The 20,000-nt window shown below is 43.2% G+C and overlaps 1 protein-coding gene across 8 annotated transcripts in view; it reads left to right on the forward strand.

The window, feature by feature from the left end:
* The window catches only part of LOC134210761 (peroxidasin), a 671,031-nt gene that overhangs the window by 389,648 nt on the left and 261,383 nt on the right, over nt 1-20,000 (forward strand). The gene's annotated exons all lie outside the window — the stretch shown is intronic.

The raw sequence follows: 20,000 nt of genomic DNA on the forward strand, positions 1-20,000 counted from the left end.
TCGTCAGCCGGATTCTTTATCGTCTAGAGATCCCAACGCAGATCATTTGCAAAACGTCGAGAGACCTGAATTAAATCTTCAAAGGATTACGAAGCAAATCAACGAAGGATTCTGATTTGTCAAGGAATTCCTAAACCAATCTTAAAACGAATCTGGAGATATTCCGGAGCAAATCAACGAGAGATTCTAAAGCAAATCCTCCATGGAAGGGCATTTTTCACAGATTCCCAAGGGTATTGCTTAATAATACTGGAAAGAATCCAGTAGGAATTCTTCTGGATTAGGATTGGAATACTTCGATGAATCCGAAAAGAATTCTTTAGAGATTGAAGTGAGAATTCTTCTCGGATTCTGATGAGAATCCTTCTCGGATGCTGATGGGAATCTTTCTCTGAATTCAGAAACAAGCTAATTTTTCTTCCACTCATTTCATTAAGTATGATAGAGTGAATATGAGAGATAACTCTTTAGTCTTCAAACTTTTTCGGTAATTCATTACGCTATATGTTGAAAACTGATATCACTGCTAACTAACTTATCAAATCCTAGGGAGGGCTAATTTTTTTCTAGGGAGGGCTAAGCCCCCCCTAGCCCCCCCTTATTTACGCCAATGATCGCAACTTACACTATATATACTACTATAGTGTAAGTTGCGATTGTTTTCTTCAAGTCGAGTCAAGTACGAGACACTGAAAACGACCACACAGTTGCGGTCGAGATGCGTATCTGCAAAGATATCGAAATAGTTGGTGGAATTAAAAGACGAGTTTAGTCTTAGACGGTTGAATACATTCCTCTAAAAAGAGCTTAAAATAGTTTTTCTGATTTTAGTTAACTTCAGGCTGACTTTGAAGACTTGGATTAGTTTCCTCTAAAAGCAATGATTCAGTTAGATGTTTGTTGTTTTAGCTAATTCTGTAATAATTTTACTTCTGCTTGGATTAGTTTCCTCTAAAAGGAATGATTTAGTTAGATGTTACTCATGTTTGTTGTTTTTAGCTAATTCTGTAATATTTTTACTGGGCACGTGCAGTGTGAAGATCGTATGAAAATTACTACGAAAACAGTAATTTTTACGGAGAACCGTTCCGCATCGTTAATCACAAAGCTTTTAAAAAATGTGAGTACGTTAGTGACATAGGAAATTCTGCAAGGGAAGAGATCGTCTTTGTTGCGAAACGATTAAATGCTCGCAAGAAAAGTTTTTAAGGAAATACTGAATAGGGAGAAATTTAATGTAACTCCTAAAAGAATAACATCAGTATCAATAATGAGCGGTTTTGTTCTCCTTATTACTTACAAAAGTTAGATCGCTTCGCAACAACAACTGTATTCTATGAAACCAAATGGTTGATTTCATTAAAACAGTTAATGAGCCACCTCACGAAACGTTGAAAAAAAACCCAGATTAATCCACCTAGCGGTGATGGCGCCTTTCTCGCGCAAAAAGGTAATAAATGTAGCCTTTACGCTTACACCTCGATGATGTACAAGAAAGGCAAAACAGTTACACCGTCTAATGTTGTGATAGAAAATTTACACTAGTAGACGACAGATGGCGCTGCCAAAAGTTTCTCGAATTTCCTATGTTCGAATTTTGACTTTCGGACAATTTCATAGTACTATGAAACTGAACGAAGAGCATACTTACGCCTAAATGCGTGCAACACGAGCATCTTTATAGTACGATGAAACTCTTAATGGGAAGCCACGGATAAAATATTCATAGATGCAAGGCATTTTTCATAACACATTATTGTTCTATGTGACTATGTCTCATCACTATTTTAATATTATCTATTTTTTGCAATTTGCAATTATTATGAAATTCAATAGTGATCAACAGCGTTTTAGTCTCTGTCGGATGCAACTTGTTGCAAGAAAATCGGTTAAGAGTTTCTATGTGAAAATTTGGCTAATGTTTTTTATGGCATTTTGTGCACACACACACGCACACACATACACACACACACACGCACACACGGACAGACAGACATTTGTTCAGCTCATCGAGCTGAGTCGAATGGTATATAACACTATGGGTCTCCGGGACTTCTATCAAAAGTTCGATTTTGGAGTGAAATGATAGCCTTTCGGTACAACTTAGTTGTACGAGAAAGGCAAAAAAACAAATTCCCATAAATAAATCAATATTAGCAATAAACAATTACAAAATTTCCACAAAATATTTTTACTTTCCACAAAATAATTAAAATAAAGAAGATAGGAAAATTTCCAAAAAAAAAATAGAGTGATAAAATTAATAAAATTTTCCATGAATAATAAACGCTTTTTAAGAAGAGGTCATCTACGGAAAAAAATGCTCAGTTTCTTGTTTTTTTAATTATTTTTTTTTGTGGAAATTTTCTTATTTTCTTATTGATTTTTTATAGTTTATTTGTGGAAAGTTTTTTATTTTTTTGTGGACAAAAAAAAAAGTGTTTTGTTTCGTAATTGATTATTGTTTATATTGATTTGATTAAGGAAATTTTTTGTTTTATTTTAATGAAACATTTTGATTCCGTTATGGAACATTTCTTTTTTTGCAATTTTTGCTTTTAAAGGTGGTTATTTATTTTTGTTTTGTGGAAAATTCTTATTTTTCTGTGGGTTGGGGCTGTCCATATAGCACGTGGACAGGTTTGGTTTAGGGCTGTTCATATAGCACGTGGACAGGTCGGATTAGGTACCCTCTTCCCCAGCGTGGACATTTACCATACGCCCCCCTCCTCCTAAACTGGCCACGTGGTATATGGACATTCCTTCATGTATTTTATAAGATATATTAAATATCTTAAGACTATCGGAGTATGGCTATCTAAAAAAATGTTTGAAATTTCGTGATTCCGTGAAATTTTCCGATTCAAACTAATTTTATATCGTTCATTTGTTGGTATTTTTCGGTGGAAACTAAACACACACTTTGCATAATTTTGCATGACGTTTCGGCCTACTGCTTTTCAGCCATCATGAGATTTGCAATAAATCAATTGTTCACCACCACGGTATACAGAAAACAAGGTAGGCTCGTTAGAAAAATGACACATCGAATGTGACGCATATTTTATCGCCACATGTTGGAGTACAAAAGTAAGCATGCTGCGACCGTATAGCATCGTCTCGGATCAGCTTGTGCGAAGATAGCAGTGACGTCATATGTTTACATTCAAACTGAATATTTACATACGTGATGAGCCTGCCTTGTTTTTTGTATGCCGTGGTTCACCACCACACTAGTGGTGAACAATTGATTTATTTTAAATCTGATAATGGCTGAAAAGCAGTAGGCCGAAACGTTAAGCAAAATCATGCAAAGTGTGTGTTTAGTTTTCACCGAAAAATATCAACAAATTAACGATATAAAAGTTCACGGTGACCCAGAACCTACTAAATCAAATTAATTTTATACATCAACCTTCCCACAAGACTTTTAGGACCTTGTGGCTTGAAAGGAGGCTGTCGAGGCTCTTGAATAGATGCTGCCGATCCTCTCGAAAGGAGGCTTCCGAGCCTCCTGAAAGGAGGTTTTCGAACCTCTTGAAAGGAGGCTTCCGAGCTTCTTGGAAGGAGGCTTCCGAGCCTCTTGGAAGGAGGCTTCCAAGCTTCTTGGAAGGGTGCTTCCGAGCCTCCTGAAAGGAATCTTCCGAGCCTCTTGAAAGGAGACTTCCGAGCCTCTTGAAAGGAGACTTCCGAGCCTCTTGAAAGGAGGCTTCCGAGCCTCTTGAAAGGAGGCTTCCGAGCCTCTTGAAAGGATGCTTCCGAGCCTCTTGACAGGAGGCTTCCGAGCCTCTTGAAAGGAGGCTTCCGAGCCTCTTGAAAGGAGGCTTCCGAGCCTCTTGAAAGGAGGCTTCCGAGCCTCTTGAAAGGAGGCTTCCGAGCCTCTTGAAAGGAGGCTTCCGAGCCCTCTTGAAAGGAGGCCTGAGCCTCTTGAAAGGAGGCTTCTGAGCCTCTTGAAAGGAGGCTTCTGAGCCTCTTGAAAGGAGGCCTGAGGCCTCTTGAAAGGAGGCTTCTGAGCCTCTTGAAAGGAGGCTTGAGCCTCTTGAAAGGAGGCTTGAGCCTCTTGAAAGGAGGCCTGAGCCTCTTGAAAGGAGGCTCTGAGCCTCTTGAAAGGAGGCTTCTGAGCCTCTTGAAAGGAGGCTTCTGAGCCTCTTGAAAGGAGGCTTGAGCCTCTTGAAAGGAGGCTTCTGAGCCTCTTGAAAGGAGGCTTCCTGAGCTCTTTGAAAGGAGGCTTCTGAGCCTCTTGAAAGGAGGCTCTGAGCCTCTTGAAAGGAGGCTCTGAGCTCTTGAAAGGGAGGCTCTGAGCCTCTTGAAAGGAGGCTTCTGGAGCCTTTGAAAGGAGGCTTCCTGAGCCTCTTGAAAGGAGGCTCTGAGCCTCTTGGAAAGGAGGCTTCTGAGCCTCTTGAAAGGAGGCTTCTGAGCCTCTTGAAAGGAGGCTTCCTGAGCCTCTTGAAAGGAGGCTTCTGAGCCTTCTTGAAAGGAGGCTTCTGAGCTCTTGAAAGGAGGCTTCTGAGCTCTCTTGAAAGGAGGCTCTGAGCCTCTTGAAAGGAGGCTCTGAGCCTCTTGAAAGGAGGTTTCAAGCCTCTTGAAAGGAGGTTTCCAAGCCTCTTGAAAGGAGGTTTGAGCTCTCTTGAAAGGGAGGCCTGAGCTCTTGAAAGGAGGCTTCCTGAGCCTCTTGAAAGGAGGCCTGAGCCTCTTGAAAGGAGGCTTCTGAGCCTTCTTGAAAGGAGGCTTCTGAGCCTCTTGAAAGGAGGCTTCTGAGCCTCTTGAAAGGAGGCTTCTGAGCCTTTCTTGAAAGGAGGCTTCTGAGCCTCTTGAAAGGAGGCTTCTGAGCCTCTTGAAAGGAGGCTTCTGAGCCTCTTGAAAGGAGGCTGAGCCTCTTGAAAGGAGGCTTGGAGCTCTTGAAAGGAGGCTTCTGAGCCTCTTGAAAGGAGGCTCTGAGCCTCTTGAAAGGAGGCTTCTGAGCCTCTTGAAAGGAGGCTCTGAGCCTCTTGAAAGGAAGCTCTGAACCTCTTGAAAGGAGGCTTCTGAGCCTTTTTGAAAGGAGGCTTGAGCTCTTGAAATGAGGCTTGAGCCTCTTGAAAGGAGGCTTGAGCCTCTTGAAAGGAGGCTTCTGAGCCTCTTGAAAGGAGGCTCTGAGCCTCTTGAAAGGAGGCTTCCTGAGCCTCTTGAAAGGAGGCTTTGAGCCTCTTGAAAGGAGGCTTCTGAGCCTCTTGAAAGGAGGCTTCTGAGCCTCTTGAAAGGAGGCTCTGAGCTCTTGAAAGGAGGCTCTGAGCCTCTTGAAAGGAGGCTTCCTGAGCCTCTTGAAAGGAGGCTTCTGAGCCTCTTGAAAGGAGGCTTCTGAGCATCTTGAAAGGAGGCTCTGAGCCTCTTGAAAGGAGGCTTCTGAGCCTCTTGAAAGGAGGCTTCTGAGCTCTTGAAAGGGAGGCTTCTGAGCCTCTTGAAAGGAGGCTTCTGAGCCTCTTGAAAGGAGGCTTCTGAGCTCTTGAAAGGAGAGGCTTCTGAGCCTCTTGAAAGGAGGCTTGAGCCTCTTGAAAGGAGGCTTCTGAGCCTCTTGAAAGGAGGCTTCTGAGCTCTTGAAAGGAGGCTTGGAGCCTCTTGAAAGGAGGCTCTGAGCTCTTGAAAGGAGGCTTGAGCCTCTTGAAAGGAGGCTTCTGAGCCTCTTGAAAGGAGGCTTCTGAGCCTCTTGAAAGGAGGCCTGAGCCTCTTGAAAGGAGGCTCTGAGCCTCTTGAAAGGAGGCTCTGAGCCTCTTGAAAGGAGGTTTCTGAGCCTCTTGAAAGGAGGCCTGGAGCCTCTTGAAAGGATGCTTCTGAGCCTCTTTACAGGAGGCTTCTGAGCCTCTTGAAAGGAGTCTTCTGAGCCTCTTGGAAAGGAGGCTTCTGAGCCTCTTGAAAGGAGGCCTGAGCCTCTTGAAAGGAGGCTTCTGAGCCTCTTGAAAGGAGGCCTGATCCTCTGAAAAGGAGGCTCTGAGCCTCTTGAAAGGAGGCTTCCGAGCCTCTTGAAAGGAGGCTTCCGAGCCTCTTGAAAGGAGGCTTCCGAGCCTCTTGAAAGGAGGCTTCCGAGCCTCTTGAAAGGAGGCTTCCGAGCCTCTTGAAAGGAGGCTTCCGAGCCTCTTGAAAGGAGGCTTCCAAGGCTCTTGAAAGGAGACTTCCGAGCCTCTTGAAAGGAGGCTTCCGAGCATTTTGAAAGGAGGCTTCCGAGCCTGTTGAAAGGTGGCTTCCGGGCTTCTCGAAAGGAAGCTTCCGAGCCTCTTGAAAGGAGGCTTCCGAGCCTCTTGAAAGGAGGCTTCCGAGCCTCTTGAAAGGAGGCTTCCGAGCCTCTTGGAAGGAGGCTTCCGAGCCTCTTGGAAGGAGGCTTCCGAGCCTCTTGGAAGGAGGCTCTGAGCCTCTTGAAAGGAGGCTTCTGAGCCTCTTGAAAGGATGCTTCTGAGCCTCTTGAAAGGAGGCTTCTGAGCCTCTTGAAAGGAGGCTTCTGAGCCTCTTGAAAGGAGGCTCTGAGCCTCTTGAAAGGAGGCTTCTGAGCCTCTTGAAAGGAGGCTTCTGAGCCTCTTGAAAGGAGGCTTCCTGAGCCTCTTGAAAGGAGGCTTCTGAGCCTCTTGAAAGGAGGCTTCTGAGCTCTTGAAAGGAGGCTTCCTGAGCCTCTTGAAAGGAGGCCTGAGCCTCTTGAAAGGAGGCTTCTGAGCCTCTTGAAAGGAGGCTCTGAGCCTCTTGAAAGGAGGCTTCCAGCCTCTGAAAGGAGGCCTGAGCCTCTTGAAAGGAGGCTCTGAGCCTCTTGAAAGGAGGCTTCTGAGCCTCTTGAAAGGAGGCTCTGAGCCTCTTGAAAGGAGCCTCTGAGACTTTTGAAAGGAGGCTTCTGAGCCTTTTTGAAAGGAGGCTTCTGAGCCTTTTTGAAAGGAGGCTTCTGAGCCTCTTGAAAGGAGGCTTCTGAGCCTCTTGAAAGGAGGCTCTGAGCCTCTTGAAAGGAGGCTCTGAGCCTCTTGAAAGGAGGCTTCCTGAGCTCTTGAAAGGAGGCTTCTGAGCCTCTTGAAAGGGAGGCTTCTGAGCCTCTTGAAAGGAGGCTTGAGCTCTTGAAAGGAGGCTTCCTGAGCTCTTGAAAGGAGGCTCGAGCTCTTGAAAGGAGGCTTTGAGCTCTCTTGAAAGGAGGCTCTGAGCCTCTTGAAAGGAGGCTTCTGAGCTCTTGAAAGGAGGCTTCTGAGCCTCTTGAAAGGAGGCTTCTGAGCCTCTTGAAAGGAGGCTCTGAGCCTCTTGAAAGGAGGCTTCTGAGCCTCTTGAAAGGAGGCTTCTGAGCTCTCTTGAAAGGAGGCTTCTGAGCCTCTTGAAAGGAGGCCTGAGCCTCTTGAAAGGAGGCTCTGAGCCTCTTGAAAGGAGGCTTCTGAGCCTCTTGAAAGGAGGCTTGAGCCTCTTGAAAGGAGGCTCTGAGCTCTCTTGAAAGGAGGCTTCCTGAGCCTCTTGAAAGGAGGCTTCTGAGCCTTGAAAGGAGGCTCTGAGCCTCTTGAAAGGAGGCTCTGAGCCTCTTGAAAGGAGGCTCTGAGCCTCTTGAAAGGAGGCCTGAGCCTCTTGAAAGGAGGCCTGAGCCTCTTGAAAGGAGGCTTCCGAGCCTCTTGAAAGGAGGCTTCCGAGCCTCTTGAAAGGAGGCTTCCGAGCCTCTTGAAAGGAGGCTTCCGAGCCTCTTGAAAGGAGGCTTCCAAGGCTCTTGAAAGAAGGCTTCCGAACTCTTGAAAGGAGGCTGCTGAGCCTCTTGAAAGGAGGTTCACAAGCCTTTTCAAAGGAGGCTGCCGAGCCTCATGAAAGAAGACTTCCGAATCTTTTGAAATTAGGCTGCCTAGCCTCTTGAAAGTAGGCTGCCGATCCTTTAGATTGTAGATTTTAGTTAGGAAGTAAATTATTCAATATTTTATCTCAATCAGGTGGATTACATTGAAGATATTTGGAATTTGTTCATTCGACGTTTTGCTTTCTATGTTTTGTAATTCCCTCCATACACTGTACTGGTTGGGTTGGACAAGATGCAAAAGTCTTTGATTTACTGATCTCCATGCATATTTTGTACAATCAATACATACAATGTTTTAGAATAGAACAAAAACAAAACTAAGTTTTTATTGAAATTGTAATACATCCGCCATTAAGCATTTTAATTCGGGGTATCCCCTGCTGGGGCCAGCGAAGCTACCTTCGGGGTACATGTACACCAGGTTGAAAACCGCTGCTCTAGTACTGAGACGCTTGATAAAACTTACATATGAATTTGGAAGATTCATTGATCTTTTTGAATCGTTTGAAAAACTGCATGTGTGACATTTTTAGCCAAAATGAGATTTTTATATATGTATGTATTATGAATTCTCGTGTAGAAATACGTATTCAGAGATAGAACACGGAAAGAACTCACTATACATTAGAATAAACATCTAAATTGATCAAAACAAAAATATTACATTTCCATGTAATTTAATTTCACTAGAATACATCACTTTTTGAAAGTTCACTGGCCAAGTTAATCTTTTTCGTTCTTGAGTTTGACCACTCGTCGCAGACGATCGAAAAACGCATCGTGCGATGCCAGGAGATGCTCTTGTGGTATTTTACCAGAAACCATCAAATGTCGCTACAACACTTTCACAAAAAAACATTATGTTTTAGAGCAGAGGCGGCATCCAATATATTCCAGACAGTGAAACTCATAGCCTCGAAATGAAACCTGAATACACAGCAATGAATCAAAATATGAAAGACCACTCGAACTCACGACTCTCAGATGGATTCGAATCCCGTCGAAGGAAAGTGGTTACCTTTAATACATTCTTCGCTTTAAAATCTTCTACATAATGCACATATTCACATCTGAAGTTTTAGAACATTGCTAATTAATGTCCTTGTCGGGTGGTCCAATACCCGAAAAATGAGATTGATTGACCTAATATTTTCTGTTTATTTTACACTAGCAGACCCGACGAACTTCGTTTCACCTAAAATTGATTCATTTTTTTTACGTGATTTTTTTATCTTAAAAGTAAGTTCATCACGGTACATAAAATTGATTCGTTCTCTCCTTAGTTCTCGAGTTATGCAGAAATTTCTATTTCATTTGTATGGGAGCCCCCCTTTCCAAAGGAGGGAGGGGTCTCGCACCACAGGAGTTGGTCTGTTGGTGTCAGAATGAGAAAACGATGTTTTCGAAGTTGGTGACCGCCAAAATTATGTGAAACCAGGGTGTGGCCGTTGCGGATGAGGGAGATGTGCTGCCGGTCCTTGAGATTCAGCATCATGTTCCAGGGTGCCGTGGATCCTTTGACCTTCCGTAGCTGCGTGGCGAAGGTTGTCGACTATTGTTTGCAAGCGAAAATAGCTAGGATCCATGAGAGTTTCGTTTGGTCGCTTTACAATGCAGCGATGGGACTGGCGGAATCAGTCAAGACAAGGACCGGTGTGTCGGAGTGAGTAGGAATAGAGCTGCGATTTCCTCAGATATGACGCTGCATTTTTTAGGAAGGCTATCCGACACCTGGGCTGCGAAATGGTGAGTTGACATCCGGGAAGGGGCGCCTAACATTGCTGTGGTCCTCACAAATTTCCAACACTCACGCTTCCACGGGTCTTCCGATGACAATTGACCGCCAACTAAGGGTTGCGTACTTAGCTGGTAGTGCAGCCTGGTAGTGCAGTTGTCCTTCTGACATCAGCTAGAGTGAGAGGGAGCGTCATGTGGGGTCTGCCTAGGATGTGGTGGGGTTCGATAGTGGGCTCTGTTGAACTTCTATAAAAAGCTGCATGTGTCCCCAAGCAGGCCCTATCAAAGCGACCGTGTGCCGCTCAAAGCGCACTAGCCTAGTCCTGGTGTTGGGTGGGACTTTAAACAAATTTGACCCGACTGACCGAGCGTCTGTTCACCAAGGAGGTGCGGCTCCAACAGCGTCTGTTCTGGCATCCAGCGGCTGAGTGTGAAATGCTATTCCCCGGAAGCTATACCTAAGATGGTAGCCCCATCCCGGTGGATAGGGAACCTTGGGCCAACAACCTACTGTTCCCGAAACATCAATTTGTTCGAGAATCCGATAATGAAAGAATACGGACTGATTTTACGGCGACGACTCTTAGCGCGAAACAACGGACACGAATAGGAACATGGAGCGTTTTAACCCAAGCCCAGCAGGGTAAATTGGCACAACTTGCCAATGAGGCATGCCGCATGAAGCTTGAGATCCTGGGACAGAGTGAAGTCCGTTGGCCAAACTTTGGAGAACACAGAACGCCGTCGGGACAAGTTCTGCTATACTCTGGTTTACGAGGTGAACACGCTCCCCGGCATCGCGGAGTTGGCTTCCTACTAAGCGCTCAGGCACACTCTGCGCTTATGATGTGGGAACCTATAAGTGAAAGGATAATCGTTGCCAGATTTAGAACACGGGTCCGAAACCTTACTGTAATCCAATGTTATGCGCCAACCGATGCTGCCGACCTGCAAGACAAAGAGAACTTCTACAGTCAACTCAATGCCGTCGTAGATAGAATTCCGAAGGGTGATATCAAGATCTGTTTGGGCGACTTCAATGCGAAGATCGGATCCGACAACTCGAACCATGAGCGCATTATGGGACGCTATGGTCTCGGAGAAATGAGCGAAAACGGAAAGCTGTTCGCAGAGTTTTGTGGTAATAACGACATGGTGATCGGGGATCGCTCTTCCCTCATCGACCGGTTCACAAAGTCACGTGGGTCTCCCTGACGGCTTTACAAAAAATCAAATCGATCACATCTGCATCAGCCGAAAATGGAAACGGAGCCTTCTTGATGTACGGAATAAAACGTAGTGCCGATATCGCATCTGATCATCACCTCCTCATCGGCGAAATACGCCGGCGCATTGCGCGGATTCGTCGGCAGGAGGAAAGAGTTGACGACGATTCAACACACGCCGACTGGAAGATGCCACGGTGAAACGGTCCTTCGTTGAAGAACTGGAGACGCGTGCTGCAGATATTCCGGAAGGTGGCAGCGTGGAAGACCAATGGACCGCCATCACGAATGCCTTCATCGCCACCAGCGAGAACAATCTGGGCGAACTGTGCACCCAGAGAAAACAATGGATCACCGATGAGACCTGGAGAAAGATAGAGGAGCGAAGAGAAGCCAAAGCCGCGATAAAGCGATCGAAAACCAGAGGAGCCAAAGTCTTAGCCCGTCAACGATACGCGGCTCTTGAGAAGGAAGTAAAACGCTCATGTCGACGGGACAAGCGAGCGTGGGCAGACTCTCTGGCCGACGAAGGAGAGAGAGAGCCGCCGCTACCGGGGACATTCGCCTCCTCTACGATATCTCACGACGCTTAAGCGGGGCGAAGATGAATGCAACGATGCCTGTGAAAGACGCGAATGATCAGTTATTGACCGACCCAACTGACCAGCTGAAACGCTGGTTCGAGCACTTCGAACAACTGTTTCAAGTGCCAGCCAGGCCATCACCACCTCGGCATGATCTGCCTAGGATCCGACGTATAACACGCGTCAATACCGAAGCTCCATCACTGCAAGAGATTCAAACAGCCATCCAAAGCATGAAATCGAATAAAGCCCTAGGGGTCGACCGCATATCAGCCGAGATGCTCAAAGCTGACCCCATGACATCCGCTCAACTACTGCATCGTTTATTTCGTAATATCTAATTCGCGCAACGGCGCTCTGATATGCAGAGTAAGCTCAACGACCTTGCCGAGCGCTCCTCTTCGGCAGGTTTTAACTTTAACTCATTCTTCTCGTCAGTTGGGGATAATCTGGCAAGCCAACTAACCTCGGATGGAAACATCAATAAGTTCAACACAATGAAGACATCTAACAGATCTATGTATCTACGTCCAGCATCAAGGGCTGAAGTTATAAACATCATAACTGGATTAGACGCTTCCAAAGCTACTGGAATAGATGGATTTTCTGTTGCTGCATTGAAACAACACTGTGCACCATTGTCCCACATACTATGTAAGTGCTTTAATGACAGTATTGCTACAGGTGTATATCCTGATTGCCTCAAAAAGGCACTTGTATATCCCGTCTTCAAAAGCGGAGACCCAAAAAATCCGAATAACTATAGACCAATATCTGTACTCCCGTCGATGAACAAAGTTTTTGAGAAGCTTATATGCACACGAATCAACAGCTTCCTGGATACTACTAAGCTGCTTTGTCAGCGTCAGTTTGGGTTTCGACAAGGGTCGTCAACCGAGGTAGCAGTTTTGGAACTTGTTGATGACATTGCTCGCTCGGTGGATCAGAAAAAGTCCGCAGGAGTTATATTTCTGGATCTCTAAGGCATTTGATACAGTAAACCACCAGATCTTGCTGAAAAACTCGATGCATACGGGATTCGTGGATTGTGAATGATTTCCTTTGCAGCTACTTGACTGGCCGTCAGCAACAAGTGTTTGTGTCAGGAATTAAAAGTGAGGCCTCCGCAATGAAATGCGGTGTACCACAAGGAAGCAACATCGGACCCTTGTTGTTTCTTGTGTACGTGAACGATATTGCGAAGCTACAGTTGAAAGGACATCCCAGATTATTCGCAGATGATACAGCAATTTCATATGAAGCTTCTACGTTAACCGAGTTGTACCAAGATATGTCATATGATCTGCATTTAATGATGGAATACCTTGAAAATAATCTCTTGTCGTTAAATTTGGAAAAACTAAAATTATGATATTTGGCATGCACAACACTTCGTGCTATCCAGATTTGATCATAAATGGAGTGAAAATAGAAGTAGTAACCAGTTTTAAATACTTGGGCGTATACATTGATAGTCGTTTGAAATGGGACGTCCATATCCGTCAAGTGATAGCCAGTTGTTCACCGTTATGCGGAATCATCCGGAAGCTGTCATCCTTTGTTCCACAACATGTACTACTGAAGATGTATTTTGCTTTCATACATAGCCGATACCAGTATGGTATAGCAGTGTGGGGTACATCCTATAATACGTACCTCAAGGAAATACAAATTCAACAAAATCGGTGCATTAAGGCTATCTATAAACTTCCATTCCTGCAACCAACAAATACGCTGTACACCACCCTGGAGAATAATATTCTACCCGTATTAGGACTGTATGCGTTCCAAACAGGAGTTACGATGTAGAAGTAGTGAATAATGTAAATCTTCATCATAACTGGACCTTCAACGCTGCCCCCCATGAACATCGCACGAGATACGCTCACCTCTTACAACAAACTGGGTTCCGCACGGAGATCGGAAGAAGAAGATTTGTAAATCTAGGCCCAAGAATGTTCAATATGTTTCCCCGAAAGCATAAGAAACTCGAATTCAATTCATAGCTTTAAGAAAAGTCTGCGAATTCATATAAAGTGTAACATAAATAACTATATAGTACGTTAGTGGTTAGGATACCATAGTAAGTTAAGTCGAACTTCACGACCCTTTAAAAGAACATAAGTTCAGTAGGGATCATAAGCATTCGTTCTTTAAACAAACTTGATAAATAAATGAAATGAAATGAAATGAGGTTTAGTCATCAACGTCAACAAAACCAAATCGTTGGATGTAAACACGGTGACTCCTTAATTATCTCAATTTTATTTTGTTGCCCCCTCAAAATATTATTTTTTGGCAAAAAAAATCCTAGGGAGGGGGAGAGACAAAATAGATTTTAAATATTTGTATCGGCCTAATCAGGACTTGAAAGGATCTTTTTGAACAGAATTCAATTCATAATTTGACAAATTTCTTACCATTTTTAGGACAAATATTGTTTTTTTTTATAAGATTGTGTAAGGATTGCTCAGAAGCATGACATACATCTTTCCTACGATTATCAAACATTTTCCAAGCTTCCAGTAGAGGTCATGGATCACAGAAATTTGTATAAATATTCAATCAATTCATTTGATTTTTTTATTAACACTCAGAAATGGATATGGATCTACCGATTCAAAGCAAACATCCAAGAAATGGTATGATTGTCTGAAAATCTTTATGGGAGCTCAGAATTTATGACGGAGCAGATCTGTATGTGGTTCTTCAGTTTTCAATGAATCTTTCAAAGTGTGGGCTTCTTATAATCCATTTAAACGAACTTTATTTGACTATTATTGATTGTTTATTGTTGCCTCTGGAAAACTTTTAGATCAAAGATGTTTTCGATCATTTAGTAATCTGGGTTCGACAATTTAGAAGTGTGTCTATTACTCATTCCAGAGGCTGAATTCCAAAATGTGTAGTATGGTGAAATTCTAGTGCGAAGGTTTTCTACAACTCTGCCTAGTAGTTCGTTGTTTGCACTAATTGCAGCAACTAAAACTAAATGATTGATATTTTGTTATCATCTATTGTAAGTTACTGCAACTAGCATTTTAACTTCGTTTTAGTTGAATTCGAAGAATGACTTGGCAGAGTTGTAGAAAAACCTCCACGCTAAAAGTCCAGCTTACAACACATTTTGGAATTTAGCCTGTGGTATGAGTTTAACCCTTTTGTTACCGACAGGGTACCCGGGTACCTTTTTCGTTTTCAAGTGAATTTTTTTTAGGGTTCTGAACATCGCAGGAAATTGAAACTCCGTGACATCTTCAAACTCGGCAAAATTAAGGTTTGGGTGGTACGAAAATGAAAATCCAGTAAGGGGGGGCTTGGGGAGGGGCTTCTGAATATTTTTACCCCGTAACGTACCGACAGGGTACCCGGGTACCCACGTTTTGGTATGACCATAACTTCGTCAGTTTTCAACCGATTTGGACGATTCCATTTGCTATGGATTAAGAAATTCATCCTCTATCCGTTCCATGTCACATAGGACAGATCCGGATTACCTGGTTACCGGAGTTCCGGATTTGCTAGACCATGTCTCAAAAATGGAGAAGTTGATCTTATAGAATCCAAATGATGATTTCTTGTACCCTGAGCTACCAGTTTCGCAGAAATTTCGAGGATTATGACTTCCCAATGTATTAAAACCACGTGATCATATGGACTCGGAACGGACATCCCGGAATAGGTTCCCGTGGGCCCTATAGTGGCCGCAAATTTATTCCTGGCAATATGGGTATCAAAATTCTTGAAATTGTTTCGGGAACATGTTATTCATATAGTTGAAACCATAGGATGGATATGAACCGAAACGGTCATTCTGGAACAGGTTCCCGGAGGGCCCGTAGTGGCCAAAAACTCATTTAGAATAAACCCTGGCAATATGGGTATCAAAATTCTTGGATTTTTTCCTGAAACATGTTATTCATAAAGTTGAAACCATAGGATGGATATCAACCAGAACAGTCATGCTAGAACAAGTTCCCGAAAGGCCTTTAGTGGCCACAAACTCATTTAGAAGACACCCTGGCATCAAAGTTCTTGAAATATTTTCGGAAACATGTTTTTCCAAGAAGATGGGACTGATGTTGGGTCATCAGGCTGAATGGCTGTTAGGCCGAATGGTTATTGGGTCGAATGAGAAGTGAGGAGTGAATAGTGAGAAGTGAGCAGTGAGAAATTGAAAGTAAAAAGTGAAATGAGGGAAATGAGAAGAGAGAAGTGAAAAGTTACACAGTGTTGACCCGATTTTGTCACTCCCCGATTTTATCTACCTCCGACTTTATCACATTTTCGACCCGATTTCATCACGTTCCGCTTTTGTCACGTTTTTGACCCATTTTGCATCCATAATTTTTTTTGAAAATTTCAGTCGTTCTTTTTATTTTTGTTAATTATTCAGCAAACACCAATGATACTTACAGCGTATGTGGTTCATTATAAATCATTTCTGAGTACCTGTCAAGAATTTTTAAGTCTTTTTGACAAGAAATAACGGGCAAAGAAGAGAGCAAGTGTTTCTTCTAAATGAGGGTCCCCTCGGAAACCTGTGTGAGAATGACCGGTCCATTGTCAAACCATCTTATGGCCTAATAACCCAAAAGATCATGCTTCCGAAACAATTTCATGAATTTTGATACCCATATTGCCAGGGTTTCTTCAAAACGAGTTTGTGGCCACTTTAGGCCCCACGGGAACCTGTTACAGGATGACCGGTCCGTTGTCAAATCATCCAATGGTTCAATTACTTATCAGATCATGATTCCGAAACAATTTCATGAATTTTGATACCCATATTGCCAGGGTTTCTTCAAAACGAGTTTGTGGCCACTTTAGGCCCCACGGGAACCTGTTCCAGGATGACCGGACCGTTGTCAAACAATCCAATGGTCCAATTACTTATCAGATCATGCTTCCGAAACAATTTCATGAATTTTGGTTCCCATATTGCCAGGGTTTCTTCAGAATGAGTTTGTGGCCACTTTAGGCCCCACGGGAACCTGTTACAGGATGACCGGTCCGTTGTCAAACCATCCAATGGTTCAATTACTTATCAGATCATGCTTCCGAAACAATTTCATGAATTTTGATACCCATATTGCCAGGGTTTCTTCAGAATGAGTTTGTGGCCACTTTAGGCCCCACGGGAACCTGTTCCAGGATGACCGGTCCGTTGTCAATCCATCATATGGTCCAATTACTTATCAGATCATGCTTCCGAAACAATTTCATGAATTTTGATACCCATATTGCAAGGGTTTCTTCAGAATGAGTTTGTGGCCACTTTAGGCCCCACGGGAACCTGTTCCAGGATGACCGGTCCGTTGTCAATCCATCATATGGTCCAATTACTTATCGGATCATGCTTCCGAAACAATTTCATGAGTTTTGATACCCATATTGCCAGGGTTTCTTCAAAACGAGTTTGTGGCCACTTTAGGCCCCACGGGAACCTGTTCCAGGATGACCGATCCGTTGTCAAACCATCCAATGGTCCAATTACTTATCAGATCATGCTTCCGAAACAATTTCATGAATTTTGATACCCATATTGCCAGGGTTTCTTCAGAATGAGTTTGTGGCCACTTTAGGCCCCACGGGAACCTGTTCCAGGATGACCGGTCCGTTGTCAATCCATCATATGGTGCAATTACTTATCGGATCATGCTTCCGAAACAATTTCATGAGTTTTGATACCCATATTGCCAGGGTTTCTTCAGAATGAGCTTGTGGCCACTTTAGGCCCCACGGGAACCTGTCACAGGATGACCGGTCCGTTGTCAAACCATCCAATGGTTCAATTACTTATCAGATCATGCTTCCGAAACAATTTCATGAGTTTTGATACCCATATTGCCAGGGTTTCTTCAAAACGAGTTTGTGGCCACGTTAGGCCCCACGGGAACCTGTTCCAGGATGACCGATCCGTTGTCAAACCATCCAATGGTCCAATTACTTATCAGATCATGCTTCCGAAACAATTTCATGAATTTTGATACCCATATTGCCAGGGTTTCTTCAGAATGAGTTTGTGGCCACTTTAGGCCCCACGGGAACCTGTTCCAGGATGACCGGTCCGTTGTCAATCCATCATATGGTCCAATTACTTTCGGATCATGCTTCCGAAACAATTTCATGAGTTTTGATACCCATATTGCCAGGGTTTCTTCAGAATGAGCTTGTGGCCTCTTTAGGCCCCACGGGAACCTGTTACAGGATGACCGGTCCGTTGTCAAACCATCCAATGGTTCAATTATTTATCAGATCATGCTTCCGAAACAATTTCATGAATTTTGATACCCATATTGCCAGGGTTTCTTCAGAATAAGTTCGTGGCCACTTTAGGCCCGACGGGAACCTGTTTCCGGAATAACCGTTCCGGGATTAATTCATAAAATGGTCCTGTAACGTAGTTAAGTTATATTCTTTAAATTTCCAACGAAGTTTATTAGTCATCACGCAAGAAATCTTCATTTGGTTGAATATATATATCTTCAATTCACACATACTTTGGGACTTGGCCCAGTTAATCCGGAATTCCGGTTACCAGGTAATCCGAATCGGTTCTCTGTAACATGTATCGAATAACGGGTAAGTTCCTGCATCTGTAGCAACCAAAATCGTCTAAATCGGTGAAAAACTGACTATGTTATGATCATTTTAAGTCCGTGGGTACCCGGGTACCCTGTCGGTAACGTAAGGGTGTTTTTTTGTCGGTAACAAAAGGGTTAAACTAGTAAATGATCGAGCCCGGATTGCTAAATGATCGAGAACATACTTGCTTTAAACATCCTGAGCGCTATCGGTCCTAAAGTTCTAAAGAACAATCAGAGCTCTATTCCTTTAGAATCCCAGAAACGTCTATGATTATTCTAAACACTCCGATTAACTTTGAAATCACCGTTTGATAATGCACAGATTCTTGCCAGGCAATGACTTCAAATGTTCCTACCATAATCATGGGTAGGACAATGCTTTGACTGTCCCACCCTAGGATGTCCCACCCAGGCAAACTCATGCATAGGACATGTTCTACTACTGTTCATAAGGATAGGAATGACGTGACTAATCCGCTACTCGTCTGGAAAGGCTTGATTTACCAGATTGAGAAATACAAGTTTTGCGGCAGAAAGAAGGTTTTCAGCATAGCATACCCTATTCCATGCGAGCCAGGAGACTTGACTGCGTTGCTTCTGACAAGAGCGAAGGAAAGCTTGGCGATCGAAACGGAAAAGGAAGGTTTATTGTGGAACTTAGCAGGTCTGGCAGGACTCGAAGGTTTTGCAGTGCCATTGACTATGTAAATACTTCATTTGGATAGCTCCGGCGAATCTACCCTAAGGTTCGGTATGCACTTTCTACGGGCGAACACACAGCTAACCAAGCAACTTGAAATGCAAGCGGACCAAATACCTTTAGGACCCTCTTCCAGAGCGTTAGATTGACAACCACACCAATAAGCTTAAACATCTATTTATTCTAAATTTACTACATTAGAAAAACAAAGTAATCGGGTTCTCGATGCGGCCTTTCGGTATCCGTTGGGGCCCATAGCTATGTGAGCATGCATAAGAGATATAGAGAGGGAGTTGGCCGATAGGCGGTTACCATTGCAGCTTTTCGTGGTGGATACCAGGAGTCCACTCTTGGCGACTTCGTCTTCGTTCTGACGTTCCACGTGCTCACCTCCGGTGGTGACTCATCGGGTTTTGGACTCATTTGGAGTCACTAGAGCACGTTCAATACGATGTTGAATATTTTCATTTTGTTTACATAGTCGTATGATGTCATTGAATTTTCCATGATCTCCATTGAGTATGAAAATTTTGAAAATATCTCTCTTCGATGTACAATGAGGTCGCCTTTTACGCAGAATTTGGAATATTCTAAAGGAATTATTATTTTATAACTCGTATCAGCAAATAAAAGATTAAACTAGTGGTTTCGAGGCAACGCCGGGTTCATAAAGTTAGTTTATTTATAAAGATTCTCGATCATGGATTCAAGGAAACAAGCTGCGAAATGTAGAAAACTTTGTTCATGTGGCAACCCTGCCCATCACGCCATGCAATAAAGATTCAAGAAGCATCGGTGCTAATTGAAAGCAAAATTACTCGCTCCATTTGTAGCGTTTGTTCTGTAGAAGTTGGTGGATGCTTCCATCTTCTACTTTCAACAGATGATTTGAAATGTGTCTGATTCGGCAACGGTTTGATTGCTATCTGAGAAAATAGCAACAGAATACGACTGAACCTAGGGCAAATTTACTGAGAACAATCAATTCAATTTATTTATCAACTTTTTGGAATTTATCTCATTGGTTGAATTTGGACCACGTTCGGTCAGATATGGAATTTATTTTATTAGATTTATGTGCTTCTCTTAGATGCGAGACATTTGAGTATCATTGCTATTGTGAATATTATTTTAAAATCTTTGCAAAAGTTGATATTGACTTGGTTTTGTAATTGACATTATACGTTCTTTGAAATTATTAATGTTAACAATTTCATGAAATGATCAAATAAATGGATATACTTTGATTATCAGTTTCGAACGTTTAAGATGTCAGCCAGCCAAAGGCTGCAAACCTCTCAAATAAAGACAACAAAAAAGCTTCGAACGTAATGTTGAACGAAATCTGGAATACGTATACAATTTCTTTTTCTTCTAGAATTCTTGCAATCT

The sequence above is a fragment of the Armigeres subalbatus genome, chromosome 2, assembly GCF_024139115.2.
Source record: "Armigeres subalbatus isolate Guangzhou_Male chromosome 2, GZ_Asu_2, whole genome shotgun sequence".
NCBI classification, from domain to species: domain Eukaryota; kingdom Metazoa; phylum Arthropoda; class Insecta; order Diptera; family Culicidae; genus Armigeres; species Armigeres subalbatus.